Below are 17,600 nucleotides of genomic sequence, written 5' to 3'. Positions count from 1 at the left end.
GTACTATTTACAGCTTCTCCTCTGATTAATTAAAATATGCCTGACATGAATAAAACTAAAGGGACTAAGAACATTTTCATTACTTGTATCTAGCTATCCATATACATAAAACAGAACTTCCAATTTCTCAGTTTTTGTATTATCTTTTGTTTAGCCTTTTCCCACATATCATTTGCTAACATAACATAATCCTTTTTAATTCATACTCCTAAGCATTTCATTTTATCATGTATCCATAAATAATGGTGTTGCTGAACCAATTTATGTGTTGGTAGATAGTTTACAGCTATTGCCTTTGTTTCATCTTCATTAATTTTGCATCCTAAAAAGAGTGGAAAATGTTTCAGAATGTTCCACAACAATGAAATGCCCTTTTCTGGTTTTATCAGGTAGAAAATAATATCAACTGCAGTTAAAGCCAACTTTTCATGTTTACCATACTGATTATATATCATTGAGTTTCTGAGTACCTTATTTTCTTTCCTAATGGTTCTAAATATAACAGCAATGACAAAGGAAAGAGGACACCCCTGCCTCGTTCTTCTGCTTAAATAGAAATTATTAGTGAGGAACCCCCACTTTAATTTTTGCCTCAGATCCCTCATATATTCTCCTAATAAACCTTGTTATTTTATCAGGGAATGCAACTGCCTCCATTGTTCTACTTAAAAAAAGGCTAGCTTATTCTGTCATGTGCTTTCTCTGCATCAAGACCCACCAACAACAGTAGTATTTTATTTATTTATTTATTTATTTATTGCAGTTGGTTTACCAGGATAGTCCATTGGGCCACAAGGAACCCGTTTTCAATGGAGTCCTGGGGAGAAAAGCTCCAAAAATACATTTTACATACCTACAAACATATATTCACACATACACTCAAAGGTTAACAATAAGGTAAAAAAGCAAAAATGTACAGCTGGATACAGTGTGCAAAAATGTAATAATATTAATTTGAATAGACATATCCATTTATACATAGTAGTTAGGAAAAAAACTTAAGTTAGAGGAGATTTAGTGAGATGATGAAGTGGTAGCAGAAGAGAGTCATTGGACTTATCTAAAATTTCTATAGAAATTTAGTTATAGTAAGATGTAGCAGAGTATGGAGGGAGATAGAGGAGAGGAGTAGGTTATGTAGGGTGGGAGCAGGAGCATTCCCACTGAGATGCTAGGTATGTATAGAGAGATTTTTTGAAAGCAGAGTGATTAGAGGTGGCACGTATGAGTGAAGGAAGGGAGTTCCAGATGCGAGCTAGGGTGAAAGATAGAAGGTTTTTGCCTGGGGGATATGTAGGTTTATGGACTTTGAGTAGGTTTTGATTGTTTGATCTTAATACTCTATTGGGTAGATGCATATTAAATGCAGAAGAAAGGGAAGGACAGAGGGAGGGGTTGAGAATAAGCCTGTGGGCTAGAGTTAGCTGAGTGTAAGTGAGTTGATTGGGAAGTTCTAGCCATTTTAGTTTCTGGAGGGAAAGGCAGTGGTGAGTGGAAGATTTGTGGCTGGTGGCGAATTTTGCAATTTTGTTGTAACAGCAGGAAAGTTGTTTTTTGAGGGAGGATTGAAGATTAGTTAGGAGTGGGGCGCCATAGAGAAGGGAGGGGATAAGGAAGGATGAAGCAAGTGTTATTTTGGTAGCAGAGGTAAGGTAGGCATTTTGTCTATAAAGCATACCAAGTTTTTGGTGGGTTTTTTTGATGTTTTTTTGTAGGTGGGAGGTAAATTTAAGTTGGCTGTCAATTAGTACTCCAAGTAGCTTGGTCTCTGACACTAGTTCTAGGAAGAGTTATCTTGGCTAGTGATTGAAAATGTATTCATGTTGAGATGGGTAGCTTTAGAGGGAGTAAAAATCATTAGCTTGGTCTTGGAGGCGTTAAGAGCTAAGTGGTTTTTTAACATCCATTGTTCTGTTATAGAAAAGGCATCTTGAGTTAGTTTTTGAAGTGAAGAGATAGAGGTGGCTGAGCAGATGATGGTGGAATCATCTGCATATTGGATGATGTTTGAGAAAGGGATTGATTTGTGGAAGTCATTTATAAATATGTTGAAGAGTACAGGTCCTAGAATGGAGCCTTGTGGAACACCTGTAGGGGTATTAAGGAATGAGGAGGTAGTTTTTTTTCCATTTTACCACTTGTTTCCGGTTGGCTAGGTAACTAGAGAACCATTGCAAGGAAGAGGAAGAAAGGTTAAGTTCTGAGAGTTTAGATATGAGCAGGCTATGTGCGATGGTATCAAAGGCTTTGGAGAGGTCTAATAGTAAGGTAGAGACAATCAGGCTAGAATCACGAGCTCTATTTACTGTTTCGAGGAAGGAAAGGAGGGCTGTCATAGTACTGTGATTAGGTCTAAAGCCATGCTGTGTAGGAGTTATAAGGTGATTTTCTAGGAGATGAGGGAGGAGTTGAAGGTGGACACATTTTTCTAGGATTTTGGAAATGGGGGACAGGATGGCTATGGGACGGAAGTTGTTGACGGTGTTATTGTTGCCCCCTTTGTGGAGTGGAATGATGTATGCTTGTTTCCAGATTTGGGGAACTGTGCATTCTTTTAGGGAATGGTTAATTAGGATGCTGATGGGATATGCGAGTGTATCAGCAGCTATACTAAGAAAGTAGGAAGGTATATTGTCAGGGGCATTGGTACAAGGTTTCAATTTCTTAAGCAGCTTCTTTATAGAGGATGTAGCCATGGGATTGAATGAGAGGGAAGTGGAGTTTGGGGAGGGAGAGTTGGAGGGTGGAGGTGTTTGGAGTAAAGGTTGTGTAGTAGAAGTGGTAGAGGAGTTAGAAGACGGGGAACAGGGAGTAGAAGTGGTAAAGGATAGAGTGTAAGTAGGGGGGTGGGGGGGGTGTTGGAGAGCATAGTGGAGTTGGAGAATGAAGATGTCAGTTTTGCAATTGAATCAATAAAAAATTAGTTAAATTGGGTGGCTATTTCTACCTCTACCATTTTCTTACATTCTGCTTTCCCCTGGATCATCAGTGTTCTTTTAATGTTGTTAAATGCTTGCCTCCCCTCCACAAAACCATGTTGATCCATATCTATCAATTTGGCATCATCATTGCCATTCTTTTAGCCATTAAGGACATAAACACTTTATAATAATGGTTTAGAATTAAAGTGAGCCTGGGTCTTTGCTATCTTTAGGTGTTACAGCCACCACTGCTTTCTTCCAGAATGTTGGTGCTTCTTTTCCTTTCAAAATACTGTTAAATAAAACCTTCCAGATCTTTATTTCTTCCCACATACCTTTCAGACTTCAACAGAAATACCATCTCTTCCTGGAGATTTTCATGCAGAATGGTTATACATCAACATTTTGATCTTTTCTCCTCCTATCCTAACTGTTAGCAATTGGCCTCACTCACCGCTAACACCGTGATATTTAAATCTTACATAAACTTTTCCGGTTGTGCTTTTTCTTGATTTTCACATTTATGTGCGTTACACAGATTTTCATAAAATTTCCAAAATATTTGTAACACCTCTACAGGATTTCTTATTATTTTCCTTGTTATAGGCCTTCTAAGCTTGGTAGCAACCTTTTCTACATTCTGTTTCCTGAGTTGTTGTGCTAAAAGCTTTTGTGCTCTGGAGTTATCAAAAATGGTTTCTTAACAGCAGTCTTTTTAAACTCGTGCATATTATCAAGGTAGTCCCATATTTTCTCTTTAGCAGTGTGTAGTTGCAGTTCTTACTGTTCAGTGAGATTCCCACTTATTCTGTAATACTTTAACCTTTGCCAGTTCCTCTAATTCTTATTTCTTAACCATATCTCTTTTTCTTTCTTTCTATCTTATTCCAAACTCCCCTTTTATTTTATCCCACTCCCTAGCTATATTTTCTGAAGAAATTTCTGTCTTCTCCAATAAGTCGTGAATAATTTCTACCTCTACCATCCATTCCTTAAATTCCTCTTTGTTTAACAGATAGGTGGGGAAACATCAGTGTCTAATTTTTATTTCATTATCCTGCATTTTTATTTTAGTTATTATTGGTGCATGATAATAGTTATTGGATGCATATCAAACTTTTCAATTAAATGCACATGTTCCTGTGACATATAATTTCTGTCTGACCTAGCCCAGTTTTTGTACCTTGGAAAATAATATGTTAATTCACTCTGAGTGCCTACTACTGAATTAACCCCATCTATACAAATATTTTCATAAATTTCTTTAAAAACTTACCCTGTTTTGTTATATTTTTCCCTTCTAGCCCCCCACCGATACATCCCCACTATTACAAATCAAATCCCAGTCCCCACCTATAAGTAATATTCCATGCTGAAAGCTGATTATTTCTCCCAGTATTTTCTTAAGCTGCATTGTAGCAGTTTTAGGGGAATATAAATACATGCCAGCGGAATCTTCCTACCTTGCCAGTAACTCCTTAGTACTACATATCTACCATTATTATGTTTTTTTATCCTCTTCTATTTGGAACTCCTCTAGCAATTAATATAAATACTCCCCTTTTCTTTTGTCCCAGATATTTTGCTGAATAATCATCCTGAAATCCTATCTTTATCAAATTCATATGCTCAGTTCTTTCCAACTGTGTGTCCTGCAGCATACGTATTTGAACTGGATTTTAAATGTAGTTTACTGCTCTTTTCTTTTTCGCATGTAACTGTGAGACCATTCACATTTAAAAATAATATGGAAAATGTCATGATAAGAAGTTATTAATTCTACCTGTTATTTGTAACAGCTTTTTTAAAATGTCTAGTTTCAGTGTTTCTGTTACATGCATGCACTAATGCTTAGCAGGTTGATCGTTTATAGTTGTTTCATGTCATATCTATTTGGACCCATCTCACATATTACAAGACTTTTTGTTTTAATGAAAACCTTCAAAAAAAAAAAAAACAAGAAAAAAAACAAAAACAAACACAGCCCCCAGAACACACTGATAGCCTGTTAGCCTAATGCAAACACACAAAACTATGTACATCTTCAAATCATCCCAGATCGACAGCTATATTTATAGGCTTGAATAGACCTATAATCAAAATTATCCATGTTAAGATGCATGATACAGCCTGTGCTTTTACTTACACTAAGTGCTGTCTGTTTTTATCTTATCTTTCCTTTGCCATCTGTAGAAAACAACTTGAAAGCTTTCAGAAAACATTGGCTAGGATTCAGTAAACTCCGTGCAGGAATAGTTCCTGCACAGCGTGAACCTGTTTGTTTCCACATAGCCTTAACAGCAACATGCCTTGCATATTCATGAAGGCACACTACTGCTAAGGCTAAGCAGACATGAACACTACTGAGTGCAGAAGGTGTGTATCAGTAGTGCCTGCACATGCAACACACCCTGTGGACTCTGAAAATGCCATATGGTACTTTCTAAGTGCTTTCAGGAAATGGATGTAGGAAGCAATGCAGGGTGTGTGTGACAGGTACTGTCACGCACACCCTGCAAATTGAAAGTGCTGTATGGCACCTTTAACATGTCCCAAACTCTCAGAGCAAAAAACTGGCCAATGCCTAAAACGATGGGGGGACAAGTAGGGACACATCATAAATATTGCCCTTACAAACTTAAGTTAGTAAAGAAACAGGGTTTGTATTAATATAACAACATTTAGGGACGGATTAGAAGTCAGAAACTGAAATGTATACCATTATTTAGTGACTTCAATCCTGACATGCTCCATACAGACTTAGACAGTTGATAGAATGACAGGTAGTGCATTACCAAATATGACTTACAAGTAGTATTGACACATGTACTTAAAGTGCATTTATTAATTTTTTTCCATTCTTAGTTAAGTTTAAGCGTAGCTGAGTGGGTTTGCACATTATGGCCCTCTGCTCAGCATTGCTTAAATATCTCATAGGAGCTAAATAAAAATGTATAGCTAAAACCCTTAATGATGGGATATAATAGTGGTTAGAGTCCAAGTTTTGCATTCAGGTGTTCACGGTTCGAGTACCCCCTTTAAGCACTGTTCAACTCAGATTAGCAGATTTGCACACCTCTTAGCTGAGCTTAGCATTTTCAAAGTGGTTCAATGACAGCAACGGGTGAGAATATGGCCTTATTTAAACCACCCAGCCATAACCTGTTGTAGTCTGATCTCTGCAGGAACCATGTTGGCATTGGAGAGGGAGCACACTTTTGGGCACAGTGCTGGGGCAATCAGGAGTCCAGGGTAATAGTTGGGCTCCTTGTAGAAAACCATGATGACAGACTGCTGCAGGGTGAGTACCAGGGCTCTCAGTACAAAATGGAGGCCTCGGTCCATCTGGCATGCGACCTCACCAGTGCCACAAGAATCCCCCGAACTGGTGAGCAGGTACGGCATCACTATGCTGACCTAAAGTGGAGGAAGGGGGGAGCAATTGGCCTAGTGGATCCAAGATGCCAGGGCACAGAATGCTCCAGTAGTTAGTAAGTATCTCATACATAGCTGTACCAAATCTTAGCCTGAGTATGTGATAGACAGGTGTGCATGTTTGTTTTCGTTTTCTCCCCTTCAACTGCAGTGGTGAGGGCTAGCAATGCCGAAGCCCATTCCAACAGACTGACAAAGCTGTGCCAACAGGTTGGTGAGTACAGATCTACCTTGCAGTATATACTGAAATAAATAAGAAGGAGTAAATTGATTACTGCCAGTAGATGTAGTGTGTTCAGTCAACTGATTAAATAAAAGTTTGCCAGACTAATATTGATCTACAGGATATGCAATAGTAAAGCACTGTGTCATATAAGTACAATAAAGACCTAAACCACCAACTGTTGTGTTTACTCTGGTATATTGTTGTACAAATAGAATGTGTACTGGTTCTTCATAGAAAATATGGCTTTGACAGCATGAATTTACTGAGGTTGTTCTGAGAACCAGCTATTATGCAAAACAGTAGACTGTGGAGCTGTAAAATGGAATATGAAATATGTTATGCACTAAGATCTGAACCCTGAATAGTAATGCCTAATGTGCTATAGTGTGTCCCCTGCAGCATTGCATTGTGTTAACCTTTGCTTTCCAGATTGTATTATTTCACAGGATTAATACACAGTACACTATCTGTCATGTATGGATCTCAGGATTACAAGTTCAGACTGTCTAATGCACAGAGTAATAAGCAGAAATGAGTCAAACAAGAGAAGGCAGTTCCCCAGTAGCTCAGTGTGATGAGAAATAGCCTTGTGGTTCATTTTAGCACACCCAAACATGGTTCGAATCCAGGGAGTGGTACTGAGATGTGTGCATATATACACTCGAGAAATCGTGAATATTTGTAGAAACAGTCAGGTAGTGGTAAGTGGATCCAGCAGACAGCAGTCACCGTCAGGGAGTAGTACTGCATCTGTCCTTGGGCCTGGTGGTGCCAGTGAGACTCCTGTCCAAACCAGTTCCCGTGTCCTTGCTGGGAGGTGGTGAACCGTACATCCTGCCATGTACGGTCCACATCTGTCCAAATAGCCCTGTATCGGGCATCCACATGGCTCGATTGTGTGCAAGCACTCACACATTTCTATCACAGGCTGGTCACCACCAGACATGCACAGCTTCTCTGCATGGCTCAGTTGAACACCACCCCTCCAGACACACACACACACACACACACACACACACACACACACACACACACACACACACACACACACTGTCAACCATATGGCCCAGCCCTAGCAGCCCTAGGCCTTTGGCATTCCCACACCACACCCTGTGCATGTAATGATACTTGTGCCACAATTGTGTTATCCATACTATATGTGCAGAGACATGCTCATGTGGGTCTGATGCACAGGGTGAATATAGTACAGTGTAGTAATGTAATGCTGTGTAAGGTGCTGTCTGCTGACAATAGTCATGGGTACCCATCAAGGTGTATGTACCTTGTTAGCCATGATGCATTACTGCTGTTAGTACTGCTGACTGACTGTAGTGTCACACACTGTATTCTATTTGTGTTGTGGGTGTCTGTGTGTCTGCAGGCTGTGGGCCTGCTGACAGTAGCAATGATGACTATGGCGGAGTGGAAACACAGTGACCTTTTCATAGCGAAGATACAGCTGTATATGTATATGTTTACCAGGTGTGTTTACATGCAACAGTGTGTGAGGGACAATTGTGGCAGACAGTGTGACCTTGCATACATACCCTTGACACAGCCAGCTATCCTTCATACATGTCACCTGGCTGTTCTGTAGGACTGAATGCTCACACATACAGAGGAGGCTACTTGAGTACTGGCACTAGGTCCCTCACAAGCTTAGCCATTACGTTAACTGCAACAGATTCACCTGTAAGCACCTGTTGCCCCTGTCATTTCTGTCCCATCCACTCACCCTTCATGCAGTTGATGAGGGTATGCCTGGTACTGTGTATGACAGGTTTGGGGTATGTATTCTTGACACAGGTCAGCCTGTGTTAGTCTAACTTGACAATCACCAGCATGTGTGTCTGCTAACTCATATGCATGTCTGGCCTGTCGTGCTGGTAGTGCACACAGAGTGCACACAGAGTCATAGTCCTGTACATGGGGCAGCTGTTGAAGGGCAGAGCAAGCCCCTACCTCCACAGTCTTACAAATGATAGCGCTAGCTACATAACACAAATGGCACAGAAGTAATGTAGTGTTGCAGTGTCTGCCACTACTGTTCAAGTGGGTGACAATTGCAGGGGCTGTTAGGATTACCAGTGGTGGGTTCAGAGGCCCTTAACATGGTAGAGCCATCTGACACACACACACAAACAGGCACACACACGCACACACATACACACACACACACACACACACTGCTGCATGGGGACACGCATTGAAATGCACATGCACATGGAGTTGACACTTCTCAGAATAGATGACTTATCCATCTATTTATGTAAAATACACAGTAATATGACCATTGCATGCACCACAGTGGATTGGTGTTAGAAACTGTGTAACTGTGCTTGTATGGTGGATGACGTCTGTATGGGCTGAAACTAGGTTGGCAGTGGGAGAGTTTACAGGGTGGCAGAGACATGCAAAATAGTATAGCCATCACATACACACAGTAAAGACAGCCACAGGAGCTGTGCATACAGAAACACATACACAGTTGCCAATAGACATATTAGTAACCCTACATATCCACTTGTATGTACTATAGTGCTACGTACACATGACATGCTTCACATAGATTATATGCCTGGGACATAACGCACAACCTCTTACAACAAGTAATCTTGTGAATGCCTTTATGGATGGTGGGATAACCCACAAGAAATAGTGATTGGTCTCATCTAGTGCTCCTACAAACATGAACAAGTGATAGAGTGACAGACTTTGTAGCAGCATGACATGTCAGTCAGGAACAATGTCTGATGCTGGCACGTGTATCACTACAGTAACTGTGACATATTTAGGTTCATAGGTTGGTACTAGGCTATCAGCCCTAGGACCTATACAAGCGTATCCATAACAAGTTACTGGATATTTCTTCCCACAATATTTACTTCCCTAGACCCCTGTCTAGCAGGACGACTGACGTGATCCCCGGTGTGAATTTCCTTTCTCCCATCCAATCATCAAGGCTCCTTCTGAAGAGGGCCAAGGAAGCTCTCTGCTTGACATGTATGGACATTCTATTCCAGAGTATAGGGAGTCTCGGGGTCAGAAACCTATCCCTCCATCATGTTTTGTTCATTGTGATGACAAGGTTTAGATCCCTGGGCGTGTGGCTCTGCGGGATTGGGATTTTTTTTAAGTGGAGCATGTCCAACAGATCAGGGTTTGACATGGCCTTGTATGTTAAGCAGAGATTGCCTTTGAGTAGATGATATGCCACAGACTATAGCTGGCATTTGGCAATGATCTCACAGGATTGCTCATTGTTAGGGGATACAGACCATGTATAGGTTGCAAATGTGAATATTCCATGTAGATCTGTACAGATGACTGGTATGGGCTGTATAGTGTTACATGGTGCATGTGAGGCAGATGCCATTAACAGGCTCTTTAAAGTAATGTCATGGGTAGGGGGTCAACAGGCCTTAAAATGGTATACCATACACACAGAAAAGCCACAGATGTTATGCTTTACACATACTACTATAGTTGTCAGTATTGAGATTAGAACCCCTACCTATTCTAATTTTTTGTACTATAGTATTACAGAGTTACTGCACATGCCAAAGAGCTCAGAGGGCTGACAAGTGTATACAGGTACATCTACGATGAATGACATCAGCAGGCCGTGTAAAGTAGGGCAGTGGGAAGTGTACTGGGTGGTACATGCCTCAAAATGGTATAATCCACACCCCCCAGGGGATGTGATTCTTACCCAAACACACACACACAGGGAGGATATGATTCTTTCTCTCTCTCTCTGTATCTCACGTACACACACACACACACACACACACACACACACACACACACACACGCACGCACACACACACACACACACACACACACACACACACACACACACACACACACACACACACACAGTATCACAGTTACCAGTATTGAGTGTAGAACCCCTACCTATCTAGTTATATGTACTACAGTGTTACGCCGTTATCAGATGCATCACTGAGCTTATAAGATTTAACAGTGTCCCAAGGTATGTCTAAGGTGAATTACATCAAGAGCCCTTGTAAAGTATGGCAATGGGAAATGTACTCGGTGGGAAAGGCATCAAAATACATTACCCTACATACATGCACACTTACAAACACCTTCATACACACTTGTACACACACATTTGCCAGAGGGCTGAGGGTTGTCCAAAGGTACTTCTAAGGGCAATGACGTCAGCAGGGCTACTAAAGTAGGGCACTAGGAAGTGTTGTGGGTGGGAAAGTCCTCAAAATACTTCATCCTCCAAACATACACACTTACAAACGCTTGTACACACACACACACACACACACACACACACACACACACACACACACACACACGCACGCACACACACACACATGCACTTATATATGCCAGGACTGGGATGAGAACCCCTACTTGCCTAGTTATTTGTACTATAGTGTTACGCAGTTATCACATGAGCTACAGAGCTTATAGGGCTGACAACTGTGCAAAGGTACTTCTAAGGTGAATGACAGCAAGACTGCTAAAGTAGGGCACTGAGAATTGTTGTGGGTGGGAAAGTTCTCAAAATACTTTATGCTACAAACACTTGTACAAACTGAGAATAGAACCCCTGTCTATGTAGTTATTTGTACTATACTGTTACATAGTTATTGCATGTGTCACGGATCTTATAGGGATGAGGGCTGTCCAAAGGTAATTCTGAGGGGAATGACATCAGCAGGACTACTAAAGTAGGTCACTAGGAAATTTAGTGGTTGAGAATGGCCTAAAACTGTTTCACCTACAAGCACACACACACACTTACATTTGCCAGGACTAGGGTTAGAATCCCTGCCTATCTAATTATTTGTACTATAGTGTTATGCAGTTATCACATGTGCTACAGAGCTTATAGTGCTAACAAGTGTCCAAAGGTACTTCTAAGGTGAATGACATCAGTAAGACTGCTAAAGTAGGGCACTGGAAAGTGTTGTGGGTGGGGAAATCCTCATCCTACAAACATACATTTGTACACGCACACATTTGCCAGAACTGAGAAGAGAACCCCTGCCTATCTGGTTATTTGTACTATACTGTTACATAGTTATTGCATGCACCGTGGAGCTTATAGAGCTGAGGCTGTCCAAAGGTACTTTTAAGGGGAATGACATCAGCAGGACTGCTAAAAATTGGGCACTGGGAAGTGTACTGGATGGGACTGGCCTAAAACTGTTTCTCCCACAAACACACAGGCACATTTGCCAGGACTGAGATTAGAACCCCTACTTATCTAATTATTTGTACTATAGTGTTACACAGTTATTGCACATGCTACAGAGCTTATAGGCTGACAGGTGTTCTTCTGAGGTGAATGACATCAGCAGATTTTGTGAAGAAGGGCAATGGGAAGTGTACTGTGTGGGAACTGCCTCTTAATGGCATCTAGTACCTTTGGGTAGTCTGCTACATGGTGGAAGAGATGCATATTGCTGGTCCTCTCCTCATGGGTGCTGGGGAAATATATGTGCTCACCAGCATGTGTTCACATGATATCCAGTAACTAGTGAAGTACCCCGGATGCAGATGTCTGTGAGACCCCCATGATGTCCCCAGTAGTTCTTTGGAAGGTACCTGTAGATAGTATTCTTAAGGCTACACATAGCTTGGTTTCAACAGGGATGGGTTCTCCTCTGTTGGCTCTGGGTCTGAGGTGAGGCTGGCACAGCTCGCAGAGTAGCTGAAGTAAGTCCCTGTCCACCATGTAGCACTCTAGTATCTCCGGATCATGTAGCCCCTGGTAGGTTACCTTGGGTCTGAACACTCTTCTCCTCCTCCTCAGTCTGGGACAGTTGTCAGCATTATCCTCCTCACTGCCATCAGCCTCTAGCACATACTGATGTATCAAAGCAACAGCAGACCCTAACATTTTGTCAGTTAAAATTCCTCTGAGTGTGTACACCAATGGTGCAGAGTTTGTGGGAAAAAACAGACTGAAAGGTGTTTGCATACTTTATACTGGTGTGCTAGAGATGCTGCATGCGTGATTGGCTGACTGTGATACATTCCACCTGCCAGTTGTATTATTTGTACTTGAGTGCCTTTATTCTGCTATTTCCTGTTTTTTCTTCCCATTTCTACCCCTTATAAGCCTCACAGCATGCTGTGCAAACCTGCTGCTCAAACTGCTACCCATCATTTCTGCTGGTTCCTTTTTTTTTTTTTTTTTTAATTATTATTTTCATTGTGTCTAAGCCCGATGGTGCACCACGGAAACTCCTGCAGCTATAGTAAACAGTATTGAGCAGAAAGGACACGAACATGCTCAGCATTTCTTAAAATAGCTCAGACACACCCCCTTGCTTCGCTGTGCTTAGCTAAGTGCAAATAGAGGCAGAGGAGCTCCAATGTGCTTACACCAAGCATGACACACCCCCTTTTCATGTCAGCTGCTTCTCCTGCTTACAGTACAGTATTATAGCATTATAGCTCCTACATGGTTAGGTGCAGGTGGACACAGTCTCCCATTTTGCTATTCAGTTAGTTAAGCTCATTTGCATACCCCACTGCCTTAGTCCTTTGTTACACCACTACACTGGAGCTTATCTCCTTAGTTACCAATGTTACCTGTTATTATTTTGGTTCTGCATGCTATTTGCTGTAATGGCAAAATTCATATTTCCCATAAAATTGCCTTTTTACATTTTTTTTCTTATTTTCTGCACAATCTCATTTGCACGCTGCTGTGCTATGCTCAAATGGCCAAAATTGGCCAAAAAACAAAAAGATTTTCATGATTTTGCAACTGTTTTCCATGCCAATGGCCATATGTTTGGCCATTGGCATGTCTAATAGTCATAATACATGCTTTACTTTGAGCTGCCATGCTCCCGTTTTGATTTTTGCAGAAATGTACGCAGTTAGTAACCGAATACATTTCTGCAATGGACACTGCTCTGACAAGGATGCTTGCCTGCTTACTGAATCACTAATTCACCTCATTTGCATGGTTTTCACTAGCAAATGAGGTAATCAGCATTGGCTAGTGGTGTCCATGTCAGAATAATGCTGGCAGGCTCGTGCACACCCCCAGCCTTGTTTACTGGATCGCTCAGCGGCCATATTCTGTGCAGAAGCTGCTACACTGTTCTGACATGGTGATTTGGCTTTATTGAATCCCAACCATTATCTTCTAGCCATTGAAAGAAAAACGTATTCTGTTTTTATTGCCCTTATTAGCTTGCCTCCATAGAAACATGAGAACCTGATACCCAGTTGCCTTCAGCTACAAGCCTCTCATGTTGCACTGTGATCATTTATTTGATAAAGGAAAACTTTTCATTACATTCAATGTCCTTTTTATTTACTTACTTCCCCTTAAATCTTGCTTTAGATCAAGCTAAAGACCTTAATCCAGTCCTTCCTCTATTCAAAAGTAAGAAAAAGCATATTAGTTTTACATATATCATGCTCTTTTGTCCAGGATTTCTTCTGTTTTTTTTTTTTTTACATTGCATTGTGTACATTTTTTTAAAACTGAGCAAAAAGAAAGAAAGAATAAGTGAAAAAGGGGCACCTGTTTGCTTAAGTATCCCTATTACACACAAAAATAACTGAAAAACTTTACTTCATAGGTTCATAGGTTCATAGGTAGGTACTAGGCTATCAGCCCTAGAGGCTATACAAGCCTAGCCAAAACGGTACCCTGGCTTTTGCCACCCAAGAAAATAATTTTCCTGCGCTCCTGTCAATCAGCACCACAGAGGTGATTCCCAGGGTGAATTTCCTAAGTCCCATCCAATCAGCAAGATTTTTCTTGAAGAGTGCTAATGAGGAGATTTGTTTGCTATAGATAGGTAGTTTGTTCTGGGAAGTCTCTGGGACAGGAATCTATCCCTCCAGCATGTTCTGTTTATTGTGGTGACAAGGTTTAGGTCCCTAGAGTGTGTAGCTCGGAGAGATTGGGATTTCTTTAAGTGGAGCATGTCCAACAGCTCTGGGTTTGACATAGCTTTGTATGTTAGGCAGAGATCACCTCTGAGTAGGCGATATGCGACGAAGTAAAGCTGGAGTTTTTTGAGACGGTCTGCATAGGGCATCTGTTTGAGGCCGGTAATCCTCTTTGTGAGGTATTTCTGCAGCCTTTCCAGTTTTTGTAGATGTCTTGTGAGGTACATATCAAAAGGGGCGTTGTACTCTATAATAGGTCTAATGAGTAACGAGTAGAGGGTAACAATTACCTCTTTTTTCCTGGATGAAAAACTTTTTGTGATGAGGTGTGCCACGTAGAAGAATTTCCTGACTACTGTGGCGATGTGATTATCAAAGGAGAGACTACTATCCACCTGTGTCCCAAGGTCTCTTATCACACTTTTGGTGTTAATTAGACTGCCACCTATGTGGTAGCTCATGAGTACAGAGTTTTTACCAACGGGGATGACAATGCACTTTTTGGCATTGAGCTTGAGGCCATGGTTTTGACACCTGGCATCTGTCTCAGTGAGGCCCTTTTGTAGGATGTCCACATCGTTAGGAGTTTCAGTTATGGCTCCTGGTTTCTAGTCATCTGTGAACTTAGTTAGCCAAAGACCTTCTGTGTTAGCCTGTACTTCAGAAAAGTAGATACCAAACAAGAGAGGACCCAGGACTGAACCTTGTGGTATTCCACTTGTCACTGGTCTGAAGTCGGATTTAGAGTCTGCAACTTTCACAGTGTGGGTTCTGTCAGTAAGCCAGTTGGCAACCCATCTTGTGACATAGGGAGTTATACCTAGTTTAGTGAGTTTATCTATAATTCCAGAGTGGGGGATGGTGTCAAAAGCCTTGGCAAGATCTAGATAGGCAGTGTGAACCACCTTACCCTCATCTACGGCTTTGGTGACTGCTTCAAAGAAGTCAGTCAGGTTTAGGAGACATGATCTGCCTTTTACAAACCCAAACTGGGTGGGGTCCAGGGTTTGGAGATTACCAATGTCTTTGTTTATAAGTTTCATGATGATACATTCCATGGCCTTGCAGACCAGGCTCATTAGGCTAATGGGGCGGTAGTTCCCAGGGTCTGTGGTAGCTCCCCCTTTGTGGAGTGGAATAACTGTCGCTGTGTGCCATTCAGTGGGCACAAAGTCTGAGGTGAGGCTATGAGTGAACATGGTGCTTAGGTTGTGTGCCAGTTCATTCTGTAGTTCATGTAGAACACAGCCTGGGATGTTGTCAGGTCCCATGGATGCTGTGTTCTTGGCTTTGAAGAGTGTGGTCTTTACCTGTGCAGCCGTGATTACAGGAACTTTGCATTCTTCCGGTATAGAGATGGGCCCTTTAGGGGGGTGGGGTGGGGGTGGGGGTAAAGTTAGCACTGAACCTATCTGCCAGGATGTTGCTAATATCAGTTGGTTCTATATATTTAGTGCCATTGTTCGGAGATCGGAGTGTTGCCATTGAGATTCTTGACATAGCTATAGAAAGTTTTGTGGTTGTCTTTAGAATCAATGGCGATTTTGTTTTCATAACTAGCATTATATGTCATTATAACGTGCATTATATGTCATGTTTTGTGCACATGCTGTTAAGAACAAAAACATTTTTACATAGTTACCTCTTTGCTTCCTCTTTCCCTCTCCTTAATGTTCTTCTAAGCATTACTAACATGAAGTAGGTCATATGATTTGGAGTCCCATATAGGTTTATCAGAGTAAAAAAAGTCCAACATTTCCAGGTTTTCTTGTTCCGCAGGATTTCACAAATGTAACTGATGTTTTGTAATCTCAAATTTATTCATTAATTTCTGACAAGAAACATCTTTATTAAATTATCACATATGATACAGGCGATCTTACATTTATATAAATGAAAATAAATCAAAAAGGACACAATTTCAGTAGCAAACATTATATACTACAAAACATGCTGACACAACTGTAGCTGCAAACATTATACATCACTTATAATATATCCACTCATTGTCAGTCAAACATAGGTTCATAGGATGTTACTAGGCTATTGACCTAAGGGTCTTATGAAGCCTAACAGTTAAATTCCAATATAATATTAGATGAAATATATTGTCTATGCCCAAGGTTTTTCTAGCATGGACTACCTATGTTCAGGAGAGACGATGGGTCAATCCCTGGCAGAAATTTATGGATTCCCATCCAGTTGTCCAGGTTGTACTTAGAGTCGTGGAGGTGCTCTGCTTGATATGGATTGGAAGCTTATTCCAGAGGAGTGGCAATCTCTGAGAGAAGTATGTCTCTCCAGCAGGTCTTGTTTATGTCACAGCCTAGATTGAGGTCCCTGGAATGGGTGACTTAGTCCCATTTGACTTATGGATGTGAACATTTCCATTAGAATTGGGTCAGAGATAGCCCTTTAAATCTGACTTAAGTTGCCTCTAAGCAGTGTATATGCTGCTGAGTACAGTGACAGCGACTTCAGTCTGTCTGTATAAGACATGTGCTGGAGGCCTTGAATTTTCTTAGCTAGACATCTCTGAGGTCTCTCAAGTTGCTGCAGGTGTCTGGTGTTTTACATACTAAAGGGAACCTTATATTCAATAATAGGCCTGATGAGGGATGAGTACAGGGGAGTTATAGCCGCTTTTGCTCTTGAGGTGATGCCTTTGCTAATCTGGTGAGCATCTTAGAATGCCTTCCTCACCACAGTAGACACATGCTGCTCAAAATTTAGGTCACAGTCAACTTGTGTTCCCAGGTCTCTCACTACTGAATTTGTACTTAAGCTATTATTGTTTATTTTATAATCAGCAGGGGCATTGTTTTTACTGAAGGGAATGATGATGCATTTTTAGCATTTAGTTTAAGACCATGGCTTTGGCATCAATCATTGGTCTGCGTATTACACAGCTCATTCATATCTTGCCTTCTTTTAAACCTATTACCTCCTCTGCATGTATTGATCCAACAATTCACACTTTTTCCTGTGTAATTTGCTAATACCCTTTTCTGCATTCCTTCCTCTGTAGGGTCTGGCTCACCTTTTACCCTCCCCTTCCCTCCTCACTCAATCTTTCAGACCTGTTATAACATGATTAACTACCTCAC

At 41.2% G+C, this 17,600-nt stretch overlaps 1 protein-coding gene across 1 annotated transcript in view; it reads left to right on the top strand.

Annotated features, from left to right (window-relative positions):
• RRM2B (ribonucleotide reductase regulatory TP53 inducible subunit M2B) overlaps positions 1-17,600 on the top strand; it is a 1,174,820-nt gene that overhangs the window by 48,945 nt on the left and 1,108,275 nt on the right. The window lies entirely within an intron of this gene.

The sequence above is a fragment of the Protopterus annectens genome, chromosome 3.part0 (assembly GCF_019279795.1).
Source record: "Protopterus annectens isolate FY-2018-M chromosome 3.part0, PAN1.0, whole genome shotgun sequence".
Taxonomy (NCBI): domain Eukaryota; kingdom Metazoa; phylum Chordata; order Ceratodontiformes; family Protopteridae; genus Protopterus; species Protopterus annectens.
The sequence above is the reverse complement of the archived record's forward strand: the minus strand, read 5'-3'. Positions and strand labels throughout refer to the sequence as shown.